The 19848-nt window shown below is 34.6% G+C and overlaps 2 long non-coding RNA genes across 2 annotated transcripts; both read left to right on the top strand.

Annotated features, from left to right (window-relative positions):
• The first annotated feature begins 9294 nt into the window (after positions 1-9294).
• On the top strand, positions 9295-10986 carry LOC131181687 (uncharacterized). The gene is made up of 3 exons (XR_009150185.1): positions 9295-9406; positions 10150-10206; positions 10709-10986. It is a non-coding gene; the product is annotated as an uncharacterized LOC131181687 (long non-coding RNA).
• Positions 10987-16018: 5032 nt separating this feature from the next.
• Positions 16019-17813, top strand: LOC131181686 (uncharacterized). Its single transcript, XR_009150184.1, has 3 exons — positions 16019-16096; positions 16816-16872; positions 17369-17813. It is a non-coding gene; the product is annotated as an uncharacterized LOC131181686 (long non-coding RNA).
• The last annotated feature ends 2035 nt before the right edge of the window (positions 17814-19848 follow it).

Here is a 19848-nt window from a genome sequence, read left to right as displayed (position 1 = left end):
TTAGGTCACTTCTAGGCAGAATTTGGGCAACACTTCTACATGAAAGTTGGCCTATTTTATGTCTAGTTTTGCCTTCAATTGGCGGTCGCACAAATTCACTTAAAACCTAAAATGCATACTGCCCTTACTAACCATACTTTGCATTGAAAATTGGCACTTCTAATGGACATCATTCACATTGCATTTAGGTCAATTGTCCAACAACAACTCAATTGTTCAATATCCAACAACACTCAATTGTTAAAGTTTCTAGCAATATACATTTACTCAATCTCAATCCAATTAGGTCAATTGTTCAACCAATCATAAAATTCTCAAATAACCAAGTCAAAACCTAAATTCAACTAATCAAAATAACCATACACATGACATCAAGTACTAGTACATGAAATTAACTTAATGAACTTCCCAAATAGTAATTTACATATAAGAATTAAACAATCTTCTATGTCTTTCATGGCTGCCAAAAATTGCAATTTACCAATGCCTTCAATAATTCTTCAAACCCCAATTCTAAAGCTTAATTCACAACTTACATATGAAATTGAATTCCTAACCTTACAATTTACTTTAATCCCCACTAATTCTCATCAATTAACATCAATTACAAGTGAGAATAATCTGCTCACCTTTCCTTTCTATGGCTGCCGAAAGTTACATCCAACAATTACTCAAGTAATTCTTTCAAATTTTTAACCAAAATACTACCCACAACCTCAACACAAGTTTTAATTAAGCAAAGGAAGAAAATGGACACTTAAATATTTTTTGAAGCTTGCTAAACCTCACCAAAACTCCTTCTTTTTTCTCCCAAAATGCTGCCTAAGGTGTATACTCCAACTTTAATGAAGAAGAGTTGAGGTTTTTATGGTTGGATCATGGATGCATGGAGCTTGAAGCTTGGACGGCAATGGAGTTTCTTTGGAGAATTGATTTCGGCTGAATGTTGAGAGGTTGAAGATGATGACATTTTCTATCCCAAATGGCTTATATAGGTCCCTTAATTTGAAGTTAGTGGAGCACTAAAGTTACTTAATGAATTAATTAAACCAAAAGTTTCTTAATTTGCAATTATGCCACAATTCTTTCACTATTTACATTATGTACCACATTTCTTATTTTCATGACATTTTCAATGTTTAATATCACATATTTTTCATGGACATTTAGGTCAAAAGTCAACTCTAGGTGTCAATTGACCAAAATGCCCCTCCTTGAGTTATACTCCTGATTTTTTGGTAACACCGATTTTTATCGGTTTCTCGATTTTTCGTTTTTCTTTGTACTAATTAATTAAATTTTCTTCGACATTTTCTAAGTCAATTATATCACAATAGATGTTTATTTAAATCTTAAAAATATTTTTCAGGGTTCCCCGCAGTCCAGGGCTAGTCAACGGTCCTCGCCGCAACTTCCCGGTGTGGTCACCCATCGCTACTGTTTTTAGCTCGTTTAACTTATTCACATTTCATTGCTCTTATTTTTCCTCTGTTTTTCTTGTATTTTCCTTTATTATATTTCATTATCTTATTTTTCTTCACTAACATTTAAGTATAATTTCAGGCATCCTAGCTGTCCGGACAGACACCGGTCACCGAAACAGTAGAATGTACTGCCAAATATAGGGGTATTACAGGCCTAAAGCATAACGCAATATTAGATTACAAGCTTATTGCATTAGTATAAACTGGGTCATATAAGGTTTTACTTCCATAGCATGCCTGAAATGCCTTGTCGGTTGTTATTATTGCAAGCTTCGGCACTCCGATTAAGTGCACTAGGATATTTAATAAAAAATAATATTTTTTTAGGTGTAGACTTATTTGGCTTTATTAAGAAGTATAAGGATTTTTTTAGCCCAAAAGTTAATTTTATGCTTTTTTGAGCCTCTATTGAAAATATGAGGGCTTATATGGACTTTTTGCCTATTAATATTCTTGATTGAATAAACTTACAAAAACCTTACATACGAAGGATAATCATAGGCCTAAAGCATAACGCAACATCATATTGCAAGCCTATTGCATTTGTATGGACTGGGTCATAAAAAGTTTCACTTCCAAAGCATGCCCGAAATGCATTATAGGTTATTATTATTGTAAGTTCCAGTACTCTGGTTATGTGTACTACTAAGCCCATTTGAGGATTCACTAAGAGTCCTACATGAAGGTGGGCTGCTTCGTCTCGTTGTCCCTAGTTAGTGGGAAAATTTTGTCATTACAAATGAAGGTTCAAATTGGTTTGCCAACTTTGATTCCTTAACACCATCTGACATGAAACTTGTTGCAACTACTTGAACAGTAGATGCAGCTGCCACCTAGCACATGACCATCTAACCCAAATAAAGACACATTTGACCTACCCCTACACCCCCCAAGTAAAATAATTTCAAGTTGGAATGCATTTTAATATTGGAAAAAAGATTAAATAGTTCTCTGTATTTTCAATCAAGGGCTAAATAAGCTTAAAATTAAGTTTTGGGCAAAATAAATCCTGTACTTTCTAATTAATGCCAAATAAGTCCACAGCTAATAAAATATTATTTTTTTAATAATAAATATTATTTTTTAGTTTTTTAAGTAATAAAATATTAGAAATAATAATTTTAATATTAAACATTTTTTTTCACCATGTTTTTCAATTTCTTTTTGTAAATTTCATTTTAAATAAAAATAATAAATAATTTTTAATATTTAAATTTAAAAAAATAATATTCTGTTATTAAAAAAAATATTTTATTAGGTGTAGACTTATTTGGCCTTATTAAAATTTATAGGGATTTCTTTGGCCCAAAACTTAATTTTAGGCTTATTTGACCCTCTACTGAAAGTACAAAGGCTTATGTGGACTTTTTTTCATGAAATATTCTTTATTGAATTAACTTACAAAAAGCTTGAATACAAAATATACTCTTAGCCCTAAAGCATAACACAATATCAAATTACAATCCTATTGCATTAGTATGAACTTAGTCATAGAAGGTTTTACTTCCATAGCTTGCCTGAAATGCTTTGTAGGTTGTTATTATTGCAAGCTTCGTTACTCTGGTTAAGTGTACTACTAGGCCCACTTGAGGATATTTAAAAAAAATAATATTTTATTAGGTGTAGACTTATTTGGCCTTATTAAAAAGTATAAGGATTTTTTTGGCTCAAAACTTAATTTTATGCTTATTTAACCCTCTATTGAAAATATGGGGGCTTACGTGGACTTTTTGCCTATTAATATTCTTAATTGAATTAACTTACAAAAACCGTACATACAAAAGATACTCATAGGCCTAAAGCATAATGCAACATCATATTACAAGCCTATTGCATTAGTTTGAACTGGTTCATAAAAGGTTTCACTTCCATAGCATGCTTTAAATGCCTTACAGGCTGTTATTATTACAAGCTCCGGTACTCTAGTTATTTGTGCTACTAAACCCACGTGAGCATTCACTAAGAGTCCTACATGATCGTGGGTTGCTTGGTCTAGTTGTCCCTAGACTGTGGGTAAATTTTACCATTGCAACGATGATTCAAATTGGTTTGCCAACTTTAATTCCTTAAGACCATCGGACATGAAACTTGCTGGAACTACCTAAATGGAAAATGCAGCTGCCACCTAGCACACAACCATCTAACCCAAATAAAGACACATTTAACTCACCCCTACACCACCCCCAACCTAGTTCGATAATTTCAAGTTAGAATGCATTTTACTATTAGAAAAAAGATCAAATAATTCTCTGTATTTTCAATCAAGGGCCAAATAAGCTTAAAATTATGTTTTTGGCAAAATAAACCCTATACTTTCAAATTAAGGTCAAATACGTCCGTCCACACATAGTATTTTTTAAAAAATAAATATTATTTTTTATTTTTTAAATAATAAAATATTAATAATGATAATTTTAATATTAAACAATTTTTATTCACCATGTTTTTCGATTTCTTTTTTTAATTTCATTTTAATTAAAAATAATAAATAATTTTTAGTATTTAAAATTGAAAAAAATAATATTTTGTTATTAAAAAATAATATTTTGTTATTAAAAAATAATATTTTATTAGGTGCAGACTTTTTTGGCCTTATTAAAATTTATAGGGATTTCTTTGGCCCAAAACTTAATTTTAGGCTCATTTGACCCTCTACTTAAAGTATAAGGGCGTATGTGGACTTTTTTCCATGAAATATTCTTTATTGAATTAACTTACAGAAAGCTTGAGAACAAAAGATACACTTGGGCCTAAAGTATAACGCAATATCAGATTACAAGCCTATTGCATTAGTATGAATTTGGTCATAGAAGGTTTTACTTCCATGGCATGCCTGAAATGCCTTGTAGATTGTTATTATTGCAAGCTTCGATACTCCGGTTAAGTGTACTACTTGGCCCACTTGATGATATTTAATAAAAAATAATATTTTATTAGGTGTAGACTTATTTGGCCTTATTAAAAAATATAATGATTTTTTTGGGCCCAAAACTTAATTTTAGACTTATTTGACTCTCTATTGAAAATATGAGAGCTTATGTGGACTTTCTGCCTATTAATATTCTTGATTGAATTAACTTACAAAAACAATACATACAAAGGATACTCATAGGCTTAAAGCATAACATAACATCATATTACAAGTCTAATCCATTAGCATGAACTGGTTCATAAAAGGTTTCACTTCCATAGCATGCTTGAAATGCCTTACAGGTTGTTATTATTGTAAGCTCCGGTAGTCTGGTTATGTGTACTACTAAGCCCACTTGAGGATTTACTAAGAGTCCTACATCATGGTGGGCTATTTAGTCTAGTTGTCCCTAGCCCGTGGGCAAATTTTGTTATCGCAAACGAGGGTTCAAATGATTCCTTAAGAGCATCTGACATGAAACTTGCCACAACTACCTGGACGGAAGAGGCAGCTGCCACCTAGCACACAGCCATCTAATCCAAATAAAGACACATTTAACCCACCCCGACACCACTCACACCCCCCCCCCCCCTAGTTCATTAATTTCAAGTTGGAATGAATTTTAATATTAGAAAAAAGATCAAATAATTCTCTATATTTTCAATCAAGAGCCAAATATGCTTAAAATTAAGTTTTGGGCAAAATAAACCCTATACTTTCTAATTAAGGCCAAATAAGTCCAAACCTAACAAAATATTATTTTTTTAATAATAAATATTACTTTTTTTCTTTTTAAATAATAAAATATTAAAAATGATAATTTTAATATTATACAATTTTTATTCACCATGTTTTTCAATTTCTTTTTTTAAATTTTATTTTAAATAAAAATAATATTTTGTTATTAAAAAATAATATTTTATTAGGTGTAGACTTATTTGGCCTAATTAAAATTTATAGGGATTTCTTTGGCCCAAAACTTAATTTTAGGCACATTTGACTCTCTACTGAAAGTACAAGGGCTTATGTGGACTTTTTTCCATGAAATATTCTTTATTGAATTAACTTATAGAAAGCTTGAAAACAAAAGATACTCTTGGGCCTAAAGCATAACGCAATATCAGATTACTTCCATAGCATGCCTGAAATGCCTTGTAGGTGTTATTATTGCAAGTGGTACTCTGGTTAAGTGTACTACTAGGCCCACTTGAGGATATTTAATAAAAAATAATATTTTATTAGGTGTAAACTTATTTGGCTTTATTAAAAAGTATAAGGATTTTTTTGGCCCAAAACTTAATTTAATGCTTATTTGACCCTCTATTGAAAATATGGGGGCTTATGTGGACTTTTTGCTTATTAATATTCTTGATTGAATATACTTACAAAAACCTTACATGTGAAGGATACTCATTGGCCTAAAGCATAACGCAACATCATATTACAAGCCTATTGCATTAGTATGGACTGGATCATAAAAGGTTTCACTTCCAAAGCATGCTCGAAATGCATTACAGGTTGTTATTATTGCAAGCTCTGGTACTCTGGTTATGTGTACTACTTAGCCCACTTGAGGATTCACTAAGAGTCCTACATAATGGTGGGTTGCTTCGTCTAGTTGTCCCTAGCCCGTTGGCAAATTTTGTCATTGCAAACGAGGGTTCAAATTGGTTTGCCTATTTTGTTTTCTTAAGGCCATCTGGCATGAAACTTGCCACAACTACCTGAACGGAAGATGTAGCTGCCACCTAGCACATGACCATCTAACCCAAATAAAGACACATTTGACCCAGCCTTACACCCCCAAGTTCAATAATTTCAAGTTGGAATACATTTTAATATTGGAAAAAAGATCAAATAATTATCTGTATTTTCAATCAAGGGCCAAATAAGCTTAAAATTAAGCTTTGGGAAAAATAAACCCTATACTTTCAAATTAAGGCCAAATAAGTCTACACCTACTAAAATATTATTTTTTTAATAATAAATATTATTTTTTGGTTTTTTAAATAATAAAATATTAAAAATAATAATTTTAAAATTAAATAATTTTTATTCACATGTTTTTTTGATTTGTTTTTTAAAATTTTATTTTAATTAAAAATAATAAATAATTTTTAATATTTAAAATTAAAAAAAAACAATGTTTTGTTATTAAAAAATAATATTTTATTATGTGTAGACTTATTTGGCCTTATTAAAATTTATAGGGATTCCTTTGGCCCAAAACTTAATTTTAGGCTCATTTGACCCTTTACTGAAAGTACAAGGGCTTATGTGGACTTTTTCCTTGAAATATTCTTTATAGAATTAACTTACAGAAAGCTTGAATACAAAAGATACTCATGGGCCTAAAGCATAACGCAATATCAGATTAAAAGCTTATTGCATTAGTATAAACTGGGTCATAGAAGGTTTTACTTCCATAGCATGCTTGAAATGCCATGTAGGATGTTATTATTGCAAGCTTCGGTACTCCGGTTAAATGTACTAGGAGATTTAATAAAAAATAATATTTATTAGGTGTAGACTTATTTGGCTTTATTAAAAAGAATAAGGAATTTTTTGGCCCAAAACTTAATTTTATACTTTTTGAGCCTCTATTGAAAATATGCGGGCTTTTATGGACTTTTTGCCTATTAATATTCTTGATTGAATAAACTTACAAAAATCTTACATATGAAGGGTACACATAGGCCTAAAGCATAATACAATATCATATTGCAAGCCTATTACATTAGTATGGACTAGGTCATAAAAGGTTTCACTTTCAAAGCATGCCTGAAACGCATTACAGGCTGTTATTATTGCAAGTGTCACACCCTACCCCTTTGTAAGGCATAACATGATCCCGTAGTATACCTAATGAATTACCAACTTCGCCTACTGATAACCCATTAAATACACTACAAGGGATTTTAAAAAACTTTTCTTACTTCTTTTACAGTGGTGAGCACTATTTACAGGTGTTAAAAACCTTTTTGAACTGAGGAGAATTAACTAACACATTTAGACTATTATTAATTTCTGTAAAAAAATTTTGGCAAAGTGCCCTCCGTAATTTGGATAAAACAGTTCTTAAAAAACCTGTAAAAAATACTTTAATATTTTTCTCAATCTCAAACTCTAGCATAATTCAACACAAATCCACAATAATTTTTCAAAGACTGAGATACAAGAAATAAATACAATTTTTACAAATCCAAATAACTCATAATTTATTTTACAACTTTAATGTACAATTTTATTTTACAACTGCTCAAAACCAAGAACAATATATACATACAGTGAACATATATTACAGTACAAAATGCAAAATGTGGTATACTCAATATACCCGATGATCTCTCAATGTAGTACTAGCAGCCTAGTCTGTCACTGTCACATTTCTACTGCGATAAAGAATGAAAGCTATCACTGAGTAAAATTTACTCAGTGGTGCACAATAATAATTTGAAATGCGATATATAAATCTTTTATTGACAGTTCACAAATCAAATGATTCACAATTCCATTTCACAATTTACAAAATTCACCTAACACAAATTTGATCAAGTAATTGAATAATACCGTTTTGCAAATCAATAACACAATTCGATCAAATAACTGAATAATACCATTTTGCAAATCAATAACACAATTCGATCAAATAACTGAATAATACCGTTTTGCAAATCAATAACACAATTCGATCAAATAATTGAATAATACAATGTTGCCAATCGATAACATAATTTAGGCCATGACACAATTTTTCCATAAATGCCGTGTTGTACACCACGACAAGACACACTCACCCCAATAATCGAAATCAATGAGGGAGGAAGCTAGCTGAATAATGAGTACCCATCCACACTCACCTCAGACTGGCAAGTCAAAGAGGGAGGAACATAATCACACTCACCCCAGACTGATAAGTCAAAGAGGGAGGAATATATCAACAGTGTCATGCCAAATGTGAATGAAAACAATTTCAAATCACAATATTTCATAAAAACCATAAATCACATTTTATCTCAAAATTTCTATTTGCAAAGTTGGCAATACAATAAGTTCCAAATAATATTCCCAAAACCAAAGCAATCAAAACTTATTCATAACTCATTTCTCTACATAGATTTGCTAGTAAAAGCAGTGAATATAAAAGTATTGTGCATGGACACAATTTAAAACTATAATGTTTGAATTAAATTTTTAAGTAGAAAATGAGAAGTCAAACTTATTGTGCACAGACACAATTTAAAACAATAACGTACAAATAATCATAATTTATTTCAATTGAAAATGTAACAACTCTGAAAAAAAAAAAAAAAAAAAATGATGCTGATGGGATTTTTGGCGTGTGGCAGTGGGTTTCCCACTGTCATAGCCAGCTTTTCTTTAAAAAAAAAAAAAAAAAAATCAAAACCAAAAACGGGAGGAGGAAGCCCCCCCCCCCCATTTTCTCTTCTCTCCCTTTCCTTCCCTCCCTTCTTCTTCTTCCTTTCTCCGGTGACCGGCCGGCGACGTTCCAAGCAGCTCCCCACCGTCCGGCGACCCTTCGGCGACGTCCAGGACCACCAGAAACGGCGGCAAGAGAGGGAGAGGAGAGAGAAAACACGTGCACAGTGGGCAGCGGCTTTCCGGCGCGATTCCGGCTTCGTCTGACGTCCGATCGAGGCGATTCCGGTGGCGTTGGAAAGCTTGTTCCGAGAGCTTTCTTTTGACACTAATTTTGAAGCAAATGGAGGTCGGATGAGTGAGATATGGAGGAGAGAAGTTTCGGATTTTTCAAGCTTTTTCGTCAGATCTACGACGATCCGACCGTTGGATCGACGATCTAAGACCACATATGGACTGAGGAAGAGGAGAGGAACATGGTGGTATGATCAGATCCGGCAAATGTCGCCGTGATCGGCCGCCACCGTGCGCGGTGGTGCCGGCGGTGGCTCCGGTGAGCTATGGAGATGGTTCAACTTCCAGAGGCTTCCTCATAAATTTTTGTAATTTTTGAGACACAGATAAACTTCGGGTAAGACAATTTCTATTATTTCTCTGTCTGTGGAGCATAAATACAGTGTTTCTTAAACAGGAAAAATTGGAGAAAAATTCTAAGAAAAATATATGATGAAAGTAAAATTATTTGGAGATATTCTATGGTGTTAGTTGAATTTTTGAGTGATTATAAAATATTTTTGAGAAATATGGATGGATTTTAATTAGATTTTTAGCATATGGGCATATAAGATTGTTTGAAATTTAGATAATTAAATTTTATATAATTAGTTGAAGCTTGAGGATGGAGGTTTAAATATGTGAATATTTAATTGGGTTGAATTAAGAATATGTTAGATGTTGGAAACTTATGGAATCGAATAAAATTCTTGAATAAAATATTCATGGGTGATTAGAAAATTTCAATTCATTTTGTAATAGCCTTATAATATTATTGAGGACCGCGGGGCAAAACTTTAGAATTTTTAGAGCTTGTTTGAGTGGATTTTTGCAAAATAACAATTATAGGGACTAAAACGTAATTTTTAAGATTTTGAGTATTGTCTGATTTGGAGGGCCCAGGAGGGGCCATGTGATATTGATGAGATGTGATTGTAGGAATTGAGAAATTAGAAGTGTTGTTTAAGCCTTTTTGCAGGTTGGGTAGGTCCCAGGTATAGGGGAAACTCTGCTGAATTTCCGGCATGAATTAGGCTGTCTATTGCCTCTTTAGAGTCTTATCTTAATTTAGTACTAATAAATTTATAATTTAATTATTAGGTGATCGAGGTCAGCTATTTTTCTGCATCCAGCAGCCACAATAGTCATCGGTGTACTGTGAGTAGAATATTAATTTTAATTGTAATTTCGATATTATTATATGTTCAAGCATGCCCATGCATCACTTATATGCATATATTTATGTAGTTAAACTCTAGGCACGATTTATGTTGCATTCATAACTGTTGATGTGCCATGGATGTTGTTGTGGTAATTTGGAGCAGTGTGCGTGCGTTGGCGTGCGTGTGATGTGGTGTGGACTATGGATAGGACGGGGTAGTCACGGCTTGAGTAATTCGCTGGGACCCGATCCTTCGAGGGGTAGTCACGGCTTGAGTAATTCGCTGGGACCCTCGATTTGGTTATTAAGTGGAAGTCCGAGCTTGAGTAATTCGCTGGCACCAGGTTGGATTTAAGAGAGCTGTATAGGGGATCAGCTCCCATATGTTATGATTGATACTACAGGGTGCATTAGTTTTAGATAGTTATAGAGATTATGGTTAAAATTGATATTTTACTCTCTGAGTCGAACGCTCACTCCTGTTCAATATTTTTCCAGGCCACAGGAGGAGTTATTTTACAGAGCAACCTGGTTTCTTCCTCGCAGGTTTAACGTCAATTATTTAATTGTTTTACTATCTTTTCTAAATTAAAAATCTAGAACTCCGCATGTGTTAGAAATAGTGTGGACCTTGGTAGAGGTTGTGTGAACTTAAATTTCTAAGATTAATAAATGAAGATTTGTATGGTATTTAAACAGTTTGTAAATGAGGTAACAGGGTTGAGCTGGGCTCCCCTGATTTTAGTTTCTGAAAATTTCTGGGCTAAGTTGGCCCCGAAATGAAATTATAACAGTTTGATTTAAATTATTTTATATGCATATTGGGCCTAAATTGTGGGCCAGGTTATGGATTTGAGGAATAGTTAGGCTTACTACGGGCCTCGGGGGCTTTAAGCTGGCCCAGGTCCTAGTGCCAGTCCGGCCCATAGGTTGGGTCGTGACAAAGTTGGTATCAGAGCTTAGGCTCTAGATTCTTGGGAAATAATATACTTGGGAGTGTAAAAGGAGTCTTGTTAGGATGTTACATGCGGAGTATAGGATTCTGTTTCGTCTTTTTCTGTAATTCTTTGTTTCTAGATTCTGCGTTATACCTCGGGAAATATAAAAGTGCCTCAGTTAGTGTCTTGATTTTCGTGGAGTACACAGAAATGTGAAATAAAGTTAGTAGACATGTGAGGTCTATTATGAGGATACGTACTCCAAGAAATGTTATATTTTTGTCTGTATGGGTTTAAATAGTGTGCCCATTTCGTGTAAGGCACGAGTACATAAAAAGTGAGTCTTAAAAGTACAGTTGCCCTAGATAAGGATGAGGATACCACTGCTGGCGATTATCGAGATGACCCAATGTAATAAGTTTGTGATAATAGAAGATTCAGGAGAGATAAGAAATTAGGAGACCTAGTCTATCAGGACGTATCGTAGCAACTATACAATGTTCTCGATGTCTGCTCTGTAAGTCGCAGACATGATCTGACATGAGATTATTGTATAGAGCTGCGTGCATCCCCGTGGTGCTCCATAATGAGGGTGTTTGCGGATGGCTTCTGTTTTGGTACAATTATGCCAGAACAGAGTTCTATATCTGCAGAGGAGTTGGGAACTCCTGGTTAAGAGTCTAGAGCTAGAATATCGAAAGGTCACAGTTGGGTGGTAACTAGAGTCAGTGACTCAGTTACCCTAGCATGAGCTAGAGTTGCCATCAGACCAGAGGTTTCGGATTAGTTGCAAAGTAAACGTGACACTTATAGAGTGAGAATAGTATACCTTTTGTGTATCAGTATGGAATAAAGTACAACCCTACTACCTAGAGAAGGTCGAAACTATGAATTGATGATTTTTAGAGCTATGATATGATAAAAGTGTCATTAAGTTGACATGATTCTGGCAATGTGATAAATGTAGTACCTTTGTTGCTGCAAGTTAGGGTATAGTCCTATCTTTTCAGAAGGGATCGAAGGTTATTATTGATAATGATGACTTATGGAATAGTGTTCTAGATGGGACTGTAGAGTGTGGTAGAGAGTAGTTGGCTCGGGTATCCCGCAGAGGATACAAGTTCCATTATAGGAATCATATGTAATCAGATCACGATGGATGTAAATCCTTTGAATTTGATGACGGGTTTGGATGCTCGGAATCTTAAGTTTTGGCTAATTGAGTAAACATGAAAATAATAATAATAACAAATAAATAAAATTACTGCAGAATCAGTTCTCGAGGTAGTAAGGGTATTATGTAAGCTAAAGGATAAGAATAGACATCATACGATAAAAGTATGACTGCAATTTCCTGAGTTCCTTTCTAACTTCATATTGTTCAAAACAATAGTATAATCTAATTATAATAGTGTTAAGAGAAATAAATTAGCAAAGATAAATTATAGAAGGCCAATGGACAGAGAAAGTGCAGGATGAAGGTTTGGACAATTGATTGCAGATGCAATATAATCTAAATGCCAGTGGAAGTACTAGCTAGAGTGGTCAAAGGACCAAATCTGAATAGCACAGATATGTGATAATGTGGTATAGACTCTGAAAGATATAGTTAGCAGGTACAGCTGTCATGTTAGGAAGAAGAATGGAACCAGGGATAGAATAGTCAAGTTCTATTTTGGGTAAGACAAAGGAAATAAATGAAAGGACAACCTGAAGGACGCGTAATAAAAGGAACAAGTTAAGATATAGAGTAGGCTAAGTGTTATTATTGGCAAGGTGAATGACAATGATGGAGAACCCAAAATGGGACCACATTAGTGAGAACAGTGATGGAGGTATGGAATACAATAATAATTAGTAAATGCTAAAAGGTGTACGATGGTATTGCGGACTACCTAATTAGGTAGAGAAAAAGAAGTTAGTAAATAGTAAGTTGAATAAAAGTTAATGTAAGGGATCAAATAGGTATGATGAGAGGAAAAGAATGATAGATAATGACACATAGGTTTTAGGTTAGACTTTTGAGATAGTGAGAAGGTAATTAGAGGTTCGTTATGAATGTCAGGCAAACATTTTTAGTGTGATCAACATAATCACTTTGCAGTGAAGCAATAACGACAGAACAACAGTAAGGGTAGAACGAAAAGTGACAAGTATGGGTGGTAATAAATCACTAGAAAGTTCAAGGATCAAATTAATGACCATAGATAAGGGTGGAATTAGTGTTGGAAGAATCTATTAGTGAGAGAAATTTTTCAGAATTCAACAAAAGTTAAGGGCACAATATAAACGATGATAGATATGAATCAGAGGTCGAGTATAAGTAAAGTTAATAAATTATAAATATTATGTCAGGAAGGACAATGGTATGGTAAAGGGTTCATGCAGATGATACCTTATAGGTAGAGCACAATTGTGCTATGAAATTTGGAGAGAAAAACTAAGAAACATAGGTTAAACGTTATTATATGGACAATCGGCGTAGTTGAATATAAAAGGGTATTTTCTTTCTTTTCAAGTTTAGCTTGTGCTATTCGTTCTAGAGGGTTATATAAGGAACAGAGACTGAGTCAAGGAGACCTAGTTATTTGAGAGTTTGGTAGGCACCAATTCATACACAATTTCCTGATATGAGAATGACAGTAAGTGCATACCTAGTGTTAAGTATGAAAGGACGATCAGAGTAATGACAGGAGTTAAATTAAGTTAGCTACTAAGGCTTGCAACTGTTTTAAACTATGAGCTGGAGGAAATACTAATTGTGGATGAGTTTCAATAGATGAAATTATTGCTGATGGGTAATTTGAGGTTGAAGTTTGGAAAGTTGTGAGCAGTAAATGTGATTATATTAAGGAGAATAAACACGTGAAGTATCTTATTTAGAATTAAGGCATGGCACCCATTTCCCATAGCCGTGTTAGTTAAGATGGAACTTATAGTTTCTGGAGCTCCTATCCATCCAGGATAAGTAATTTCCTACTAAGGCTGGTAGGGAATGATAATGTTCTGATAGTTAAGTTGGAAAAAAGGGGATACAAGGAAAATTTTCTATGGTTAATTACAAGTGTTACATAAGGTGAAGAATGTGCTGGTAGGAGTAAATCGTAAGGTTAGAACTCCTGAAGTAATAGAACTAGTAATCAAGATAAGACTAAGAAACAAAATGAAAGTTAAAGTTGATGATGGGATAGACATCCTTGAAGGAAAAAAGGTGTAAGGTTGAAATAGGATTAAGATTAAGGAATAAGTGCAGCGGGTTGAAAAGATATCAACAATAGCAGAAATAGGAAAAGGAAGTGGATAAGATCCAAAGCATAGGAAGAAAGCTTGTAAAGCTAGTTATAATGATGAGGATAAGGAGGAATAGGTATGCTAGGAACACACTAAGAGATGTTTAAAACAAGTTATTATGAGATGATAGATTAAAGGAGTAGTAGAGCCTCGATCTGAGTGCCAATGTGTCAGAAGTAGGCCACATACTAAGAAGCTATAGGAAGAAGTCTAGATATTTCCATTCCAGAGAAGGAGTGGGAATTGATAAAGTTGCATGGATTGAGTTGTCAGGAAAATAAACACGTTTGCCATATAAGAGAGGAGACTCTACCTAACTAGTTATATAAGATGGATAGAGGTTGGTCTAAGTACCTTAGTAATGACACAAAAGAGATTAAAAATTTGAAGTATCATGGGAGTGAGAAGATTTATAGGTATTGACCACTGAGGTCATAAGAAGAGTGAAGATCTCGAACAAGATGCCTGGTTTAGGTGCTACAGGAAAGCTACTCATAGGATACCATGGAATAAGGAACATAAGTTATTTCATTGGGGAAACAGAGATTACTAAAACAAAGGGATGAAGACTGAAGTCACCAAGAGACACGGTAGGGCGTAATAAAAGTGAGGTAAGCACCAAAGTTGATTGAAGTTATGAGACATCAAGTCAAGAACAGTGAGGTATGGCGAATACTTGAAATGTCAGAAAAATGGTCAATGAATAGTTACAAGATAAAAGCCCTCTAGAAAGAGATGATGACAAATAGGACACTATAGTAGAATCAGAGAGTGGTAGAATGTCATATATAATATACGAAGAGTTTGAAGAATAAATGTTTTACCAATCTCTGCATAGCTGGAGGAGTAATGATTGCACTTGTTCCGATAATCTTCTTTTCCATATCTCTTGTTTCTACGAAAATTCAAGGACGAATTTTTCTTAAGGGGGGAAGAATGTAACAACTCCGAAAAAAAAAAAAAAAAAAAAAAAAAAAAAAAGTTGCTGATGGGATTTTTGGAGTGTGGCAGTGGGTTTCCCACTGTCACAGCCAGCTTTTCTTTAAAAAAAAAAAAAAAAAAAATCAAAACCAAAAACGGGAGGAGGAAGCCCCCCCCCCATTTTCTCTTCTCTCCCTTTCCTTCCCTCCCTTCTTCTTCTTCCTTTCTCCGGTGACCGGCCAGCGACGTCCCAAGCAGCTCCCCACCGGCCGGCGACCCTCCGGCGACGTCTAGGACCACCAAAAACGGCGGCAAGAGAGGGAGAGGAGAGAGAAACGCGCACAAGGGCGCTGCTTTCGGCGATTCCGGCCGTCCGACGTCCGATCGAGGCGATTCCGGTGGCGTGGAAAGCTTGTTCCGAGAGCTTTCTTTTGACACCAATTTTGAAGCAAATGGAGGTCGATGAGTGAGATATGGAGGAGAGAAGTTTCGATTTTTCAAGCTTTTTCGCCGATCTACGACGATCCGACCGTTGGATCGACGATCCGAGACCACATATGGACCGAGGAAGAGGAGAGGAACATGGTGATATGATCAGATCCGCAAATGTCGACGGTGATCGTGGCCGCCACCGCGGCGCTGGCACGGCGGTGGTCTCGTGAGCTATGGAGATGGTTCAACTTCCAGAGGCTTCCTCATAAATTTTTGGAATTTTTGAGACACAGATAAACTTCAGGTAAGACAATTTCTATTATTTCTCTGTCCGTGGAGCATAAATACAGTGTTTCTTAAGCAGGAAAATTTGGAGAAAAATTCTAAGAAAAATATATGATGAAAGTAAAATTATTTGGAGATATTCTATGGTGTTAGTTGAATTTTTGAGTGATTATAGAATATTTTTGAGAAATATGGATGGATTTTAATTAGATTTTTAGCATATGGGCATATAAGATTGTTTGAAATTTAGATAATTAAATTTTATATAATTGGTTGAAGCTTGAGGATGGAGGTTTAAATATGTGAATATTTAATTGGGTTGAATTAAGAATATGTTAGATGTTGGAAACTTATGGAATCGAATAAAATTCTTGAATAAAATATTCATGGGTGATTAGAAAATTTCAATTCATTTTGTAATAGCCTTATAATATTATTGAGGACCGCGGGGCAAAACTTTAGAATTTTTAGAGCTTGTTTGAGTGGATTTTTGCAAAATAACAATTATAGGGACTAAAACGTAATTTTTAAGATTTTGAGTATTGTCTGATTTGGAGGGCCCAGGAGGGGCCATGTGATATTGATGAGATGTGATTGTAGGAATTGAGAAATGCAGGTTGGGTAGGTCCCAGGTATAGGGGAAACTCTGCTGAATTTCTGACATGAATTAGGCTGTCTATTGCCTCTTTAGAGTCTTATCTTAATTTAGTACTAATAAATTTATAATTTAATTATTAGGTGATCGAGGTCAGCTATTTTTCTGCATCCAGCAGCCACAATAGTCATCGGTGTACTGTGAGTAGAATATTAATTTTAATTGTAATTTCGATATTATTATATGTTCAAGCATGCCCATGCATCACTTATATGCATATATTTATGTAGTTAAACTCTAGGCACGATTTATGTTGCATTCATAATCATGATGTGCCATGGATGTTGTTGTGGTAATTTGGAGCAGCAGCGTGCGTTGGCGTGCGTGTGATGTGGTGTGGACTATGGATAGGACGGGTAGTCACGCTTGATTAATTCATCGACCCGATCCTTCGAGGGGTAGTCACGGCTTGAGTAATTCGCTGGGACCCTCGATTTGGTTATTAAGTGGAAGTCCGAGCTTGAGTAATTCGCTGGCACCAGGTTGGATTTAAGAGAGCTGTATAGGGGATCAGCTCCCATATGTTATGATTGATACTACAAGGTGCATTAGTTTTAGATAGTTATAGAGATTATGGTTAAAATTGATATTTTACTCTCTGAGTCGAACGCTCACTCCTGTTCAATATTTTTCCAGGCCACAGGAGGAGTTATTTTACAGAGCAACCTGGTTTCTTCCTCGCAGGTTTAACGTCAATTATTTAATTGTTTTACTATCTTTTCTAAATTAAAAATCTAGAACTCCGCATGTGTTAGAAATAGTGTGGACCTTGGTAGAGGTTGTGTGAACTTAAATTTCTAAGATTAATAAATGAAGATTTGTATGGTATTTAAACAGTTTGTAAATGAGGTAACAGGGTTGAGCTGGGCTCCCCTGATTTTAGTTTCTGAAAATTTCTGGGCTAAGTTGGCCCGAAATGAAATTATAACAGTTTGATTTAAATTATTTTATATGCATATTGGGCCTAAATTGTGGGCCTGGTTATGGATTTGAGGAATAGTTAGGCTTACTACGGGCCTCGGGGGCTTTAAGCTGGCCCAGGTCCTAGTGCCGGTCCGGCCCATAGGTTGGGTCGTGACAGAAAAATTCAAAAGAAATAAATATTGTGCACAAACACAATTTAAAACAATGACATATAAATAATCGTAATTTATTTCAATTGAAAAATTCAAAAGAAATATTTATTGTGCACAAACACAATTTAAAACAATGACATATAAATAATCGTAATTTATTTCAATTGAAAAATTCAAAAGAAATATTTATTGTGCACAAACATAATTTTAAACAATAACATATAAATAATCGTAATTTATTTCAATTGAAAAATTCAAAAGAAATACTTATTGTGCACAAACCTCTGATAACTGTCTCTTGGCTCTGACTCAGTGTTTCCTTCCCCTCCCTGAGTCTTTGCTAACTGAGAAACACAATTTGAAGTGTTTCAGTACTCATTTAAACTATCTCTAACGATAATGCTTGATAATTAATTCACTGAATTCATTTATTCGCTTAGTCAACCTACTATGTCGACCCTTGGTACATTCTAGGTAATTTAGGTTTTAATGTCATTAATATGTCACATTCGATAGTCTTTTAGGGTTGGTACATGTTACCAAATTCATTTTCGTGTATACTGCATTTTCTTGCGATTTGCTGGATTCCGGGATATTAGTTTGACCTAGCCGGACGACCTAGTTCCCTCGATTTTCGAGTTTCGGTCAAAACTACAAACTTGTAGATCTATGTCTTATTGCACGCAGGGAAAAATTTTAGGTCATTCTGAGTTATGTAGACCAAGTTATGGTCATTTTACTATTGCTGGTCAAATTGCACCAAAATTGGTCACTTTAGGTCATTTTAGGTTCGGCCAGTTTTTGGACCCGAACTTGTGCAAGTTGTTTGACTTACTTATGGTCATTTCTGGGCTTTGGTGTCTTCATAAGACTTGGAGATATGGGTCTTAACTATTCATGGTTAAAATTTCAGGTCAATTGGACCTTTTTTGAGTGAGTTATGGCCTAAACACTAACTGCTGCCCAAATGGTCAGTTTTCAGGCCTCAATTGCACTTAATCCGGATTTGGTCATTTTTCAAGCTACCTTGCAAGCAGAATTTTGGCAAGCTTCCTTCATGAAAGTTGGCACATTTTATGCCTAGTTTCACCTCCAATTGGTCTCATACCAATTGGAGCCACACACTTAAAGTTATAGGCCTAAAATATAAACTGCCTTATTGCAATTCTTGCATACATATCAAACATCACTTTTAACACTCACCAAACTTAACATTCAAACTAATTCTGGTTGTACCATGACCTAAACATAATTCACAACACATTATAGGTCATTTTGGAAGCTTACAATTACATTCAATGTGCACCAACAAGTGCAGAATTTGCCCAACTCAATTTACAACAATTTAACTCCATAACCAAGCTCATTCACATGTCCAACCTTCACACCACTATACATACATTCAAACTGCCATAACAACCAACACATTTTAACATCATTATTCCATAAACCAAGCATGAATTCCAGCATTCTTCAAGGGTTAGCAAACTGCCACAATGGTACACTTACATTCCATTACTTTCCAAGCTTTAAATTTCATTTTACATTTACATATACTAAGTATACATTACCCAAACAATTTCCTACACAATATACATTTAATCAATCATTTAATTCACCATTTACAAGCAAAAATAAACTGCCCTTAAAGAGTTTTCATGGCTGCCAAAAATAAACATCACCATTAGAACATCAAACTCCAAAATTCTTCTCACAATTCAAGTACCCATAACCTCCTTACTAACTTTAATGAAGCACTAACCAAAAGCTCAAACTTACCACTTTGGAAACTCTTCAAAACCTCTCCAAAACTTGGTCTTCTTGCTGCCTATCTACTGCCCATGGTGTGGTGGTCAAGTTTAATGAAGAAACCTTAACCATTGGGAGCTTGGATCATGGACGCATGGAGGTTGGAGCTTGGACGGCCATGGGAGAATTTGGGAGCTTTTTTGCTTGGCCATGGGAAAGTTTGAGGAAGAAGATGGCTGTGCAGAAGTTAGTGGAAGATGACAGGTTTTTAATTGATTTACAAGGTGTTAG

Source organism: Hevea brasiliensis, chromosome 7, assembly GCF_030052815.1.
Source record: "Hevea brasiliensis isolate MT/VB/25A 57/8 chromosome 7, ASM3005281v1, whole genome shotgun sequence".
NCBI lineage: Eukaryota > Viridiplantae > Streptophyta > Magnoliopsida > Malpighiales > Euphorbiaceae > Hevea > Hevea brasiliensis.
This window is presented reverse-complemented; position numbering and strand designations above follow the sequence as displayed.